This window comes from Solanum tuberosum, unplaced genomic scaffold, assembly GCF_000226075.1.
Source record: "Solanum tuberosum cultivar DM 1-3 516 R44 unplaced genomic scaffold, SolTub_3.0 scf00049, whole genome shotgun sequence".
Classification (NCBI taxonomy): Eukaryota; Viridiplantae; Streptophyta; class Magnoliopsida; order Solanales; family Solanaceae; genus Solanum; species Solanum tuberosum.
In genome coordinates this window covers 868816-873376 of record NW_006238974.1, presented here as the reverse complement: position 1 = coordinate 873376, position 4561 = coordinate 868816, and positions in this window count along the sequence as shown.

The following is a 4561-nucleotide window of genomic DNA, read 5'->3' as shown; positions in this document are numbered from 1 at the left end:
TAGTCCTAAAATACAAAAATGCTAATTCTTCACTAACTAACAATGCCCAATTTAAAAATGTCCATTTTTTTAAAAAGTCCCTAAAATAAAAATCTTCAATTATCTATACCTAACTAACAATAATCAAATCAAATTAACTATTGAATAACACAACCCAACAAACAAAAAACAATAATATACTAACAAACAATCAATTATAATAATTAGAATTGAAAAAAAAACTAAAATTTAACCCTACCTGCAGCGACGACGACCGACAAAGGCGCTAGGCGACGGGGAAGGGCAGCACTGGGAGAGGACGAAGATGGCGACAGTGACGGGGAGGGAGATCGATATATATATATATATATATATATATATAGAGAGAGAGAGAAGGGAGAGAATTAGAGTGAAGAGAGAGAGAGAGGAAAATAGCAGACTCTAATGGACCTATTGTCCTACCCCCTCTACCTCCAGGGCACATATTTGTGGTGACTAGTAGCTTGATGCAGATGCTTACAGCAAGGGGCTTATTCTCAAGATTGCCATCGGAGGACCCACATGCTCACTTAGCCAAGCTACGCGTTGTTTGCAAAAGTTGTGTAGGTAGACCAGACTTGGATAGGGATATCATCGGATTATGAGTGTTCCATCTATCACTGACAGGTGATGTTGCAGTATGGTTCACTGAGCTTCCTTATAACTCAATCTTTACATGGAACCAATTGACGGATGTGTTCCGAGCAAGGTACTATCCAGTGTCCAAGAAGCTTAATCACAAAGATAGGGTCAATAATTTTGTAGAATTACCTAGAGAGTCTATGAGTAGCTCTTGGGACAGATTCACTGCGTTCGTAAGAGGTGTCCTAAATCACCGTATTGATGATGAGTCGCTGAAGGAATATTTCTATCAAGGTCAGGATGACAACAATAAAGCAGTGCATGATACTATTGCAGGAGGTTCATATGGAGACTGCACATATGCACAAATTTCTGAAAAACTGGAGAAGATCTCTCGCAACAAGAAAGCATGGAGCACTAGGAGGTCAGATACTGGGAGAAACATATTTGCCATTCAAAATACAAACACCCAGTCTGCGGATGAGATTCGTGAGGAAATGGCTCAGATGAGGACCCAGTTGGGGTTAGTATTGAAGCATGTGAGCGGAGGTGCAGAGAAGGTAAATGTTGTAAATTACTTGACTAGAATGCCACCACCAGTTGAAGAGTGTTACTATGAAGATGATGCTTATGTGGTGAATGATCAGACGGGGCGTTTCCGAACAAACGCCCAAGGATCCAACGCGGAAAATTGGCGCCAAGGTTGGAACTATGGCAACTACAACCGAGAAGGTCAAATATGTCCGGGATGGGAACTTCAATCGCGACAACAACTACAACAGGAACAACTATGGCAAAAATGATCGGGTTGGACCTTATGTTCCCCCTCAAAATCTGGAATATGGTACTAGGGAAACTGGAGGAAATATGGCGCGTTATGAAGATATGATGCAGAAGATGATGAGAAGGTTTGATGCAACTGATGAGAATGTGAAGGAGATGACAAATGACTTGTCTTGTATTGGTCAAAAGGTTGATGCCCATGAAGTGTCAATAAAGCACCCAGAGCAGCAGATGACCCAGTTGTCTACTACAGTGAACCCACGTCAACCTGATACTCTTCCAAGAAACACCATCCAGAATCCAAAGAATGACGATCACTATATGGCAGTTACTACTTGAGGGGGTAAGCAAACCATAGATCCACCTATGCCGTCTGTGGTAGATGTTGAGATTAGAAAAGAAGATGATGTAGTAGAGGTTAGAGAAGAGTCTGAGACTGCGACAGAGAAAGAAGCAGAGATATCTCAGAAAGTGGTCCTCATACCTAGACCTCCACCACCTTTTCCACAGAGGTTAGTGAAGAAGACTGAAGATGGTAAATATCACAGGTTTAATACTATGTTGAAGCAGCTTTCCATCAATGTTCCTTTGATTGAAGCTTTGGAGCAAAGCCTGGGTATGCAAAGTTTATGAAAGATATAGTGACAAAGAAAAGGTCTGTGAGTTTTGAAGATGATGATAGATTGCAACATTGTAGCACTATTTCTACAAGATCTCTTGTGCAGAAGAAGGAAGACCCTGGTGCTTTCACAATCACATGTACTATAGGGTTGTTACACTTTGCTAAGAAATTGTGTGATCTTGGTGCTAGCATCAACCTCGTGCCATTGTCTATTTATAAGAAGTTGGGTCTAGGGGATCCAAAGCCTACTACGATGCGGCTACTTATGGCCGATCGTACCGTGAAAAGGCCTATTGGTGTACTCCATGATGTGCTAGTAAAAGTGGAGTAGTTCATCTTTCCAGTGGATTTTGTGATTCTTGATTATGAGGTTGATTTTGATGTTCCCATCATCCTTGGGAGACCATTCCTTGCCATAGGTTGTGCATTGGTTGATACGGAGAAGGGACAAATGAAGTTCAGACCGAACAATGAAGAAGCAACTTTCAATATTTGTAGGTCCATGAAGCAGAGTGGTGAGCTCCAAACGGTATCTGCTATAACTTATAGAGTTCAGAGTGGAGTAGAAGTGCAAATTAAAGAGCGACTCGGTGTTGGGGCACTAGCAGCAGTTATGATGAATTTCAATAGTGATGGTATTGAAGAGTACAATGAGTTGGTAGCTGCAATCGAGAGGTGTGAATATCGGTCAAAACAAAAGAAATATGAGTTAGACATGAAGAATTGCGAGTCTCCACCAGCGAGACCATCTATTGTGGAGGCACCGAAATTGGAGTTTAAGGCTCTACCACTACATTTGAAGTATGTATTCTTGGGCAGAGATAACACTTTACCGGTCATCACTGCGGCATATCTAAATGCGAGACAAGTAGAGTGCTTGTTGACTATATTAAAGAGGTTCAAGCAAGCTATTGGGTGGACTATTGCGGATATTATTGGGATTCCGCCAGGTATTTGTTCCCACAAAATACAACTCATTCCAGATTACAAACCTAGTATTGAGCACCAAAGAAGATTAAATCCACCTATGCAAGAGGTAGTTAAAATGGAGATCATCAAGTGGTTGGATGCTGGAGTTATCTATCCCATTGCAGATAGTAGTTGGGTATGCCCTGTTCAATGTATGCCCAAGAAAGGTGGGATTACTGTGATTCCTAATGAAAGAAACGAGCTTGTTTCGATGTGGCCCGTGACTGGATGGAGAGTCTGCATGGATAACGGAAGCTAAAAGCTTGGACAGAAAAAGACCATTTCCCTATGCCGTTCATGGATCAGATGTTAGATAGACTTGCTGGTAAGGGTTCATATTGTTTTCTTGATGGTTATTCGGGCTACAATCAGATTTTGATAGCTCCAGAGGACCAAGAGAAGACCACATTCACTTGACCTTATGGGAATTTCGCCTTCAAAAGAATGCCCTTTGGGTTGTGCAATGTTCCAACAACCTTACAGCGCTGTATGATGTCGATATTCTCGATATGGTGGAGGACACTATTGAGGTATTTATGGATGATTTCTCTGTGGTAGGGGACTCTTTTGATCGATGTCTGAATCATTTGGCTGAGGTACTTAAAAGGTGTGAAGACTACAACCTGATGCTGAATTGGGAGAAGTGCCACTTTATGGTGAAAGAAGGGATAGTTCTAGGTCATAGAATTTCTGAAAAGGGCATTGAGGTAGATAAAGCGAAAGTTGAAGTAATAGAAAAACTTCCCCCACCTATCTCTGTAAAAGGTGTGAGGAGTTTTCATGGGCATGCTAGGTTCTATAGGAGATTCATAAAATACTTTTCAAAAATTGCACACCCATTGTGCAAACTACTCGAAAAGGAGTGTAAGTTTGAGTTTGATGATGCTTGTCTGAGAGCATTTGGAGAGTTGAAGGAGAAGTAGGTTAATGCACTTATCATTATTTCACCTGATTGGGACAACCGTTTGAGGTAATGTGTGATGCAAGTGGAGTGGCGCTTGGTGTGGTACTAGGACAGAGGAAAGAGAAAATTCTTCACCCTATTTACTATGCTAGCAAAGCTCTAAATGTGGCCCAGAAGAATTATACTGTGACTGAACAAGAATTTCTTGCGGTATTTTTTGCATTCGAGAAATTTTGATCCTACTTGCTTGGTATTAAGGTCATAGTGCATACTGACCATTCTGCATTGAAGTATTCAATGGCAAAAAAAGATGCAAAACCAAGATTGATTAGATGTGTATTATTGCTGCAAGAGTTTGATTTTGTGGTAAAAGATAGAAAGGGGACCGAAAATCAAGTTGCCGATCACTTGTCCAGATTAGAGGAAGAGGCAATGCTAAAGCTTGGAGATAGGGCTGAAATTAATGATGCTTTTCCAGATGAACAGGTATTGGCCGCTTCTAATGATTTGATTCCTTGGTTCGCGGACTTTGCTAATTATTTGGCAAGCGATATTGTGCCCCCATATTTGTCTTTTCACCAAAGGAAAAAGTTTATGCATGATGTGAAGAAATTCTTTTGGGATGAACCTTATTTGTATCATAGTTGTGCTGATGGGATTATTCGTCGCTGTGTGCTTGAGGT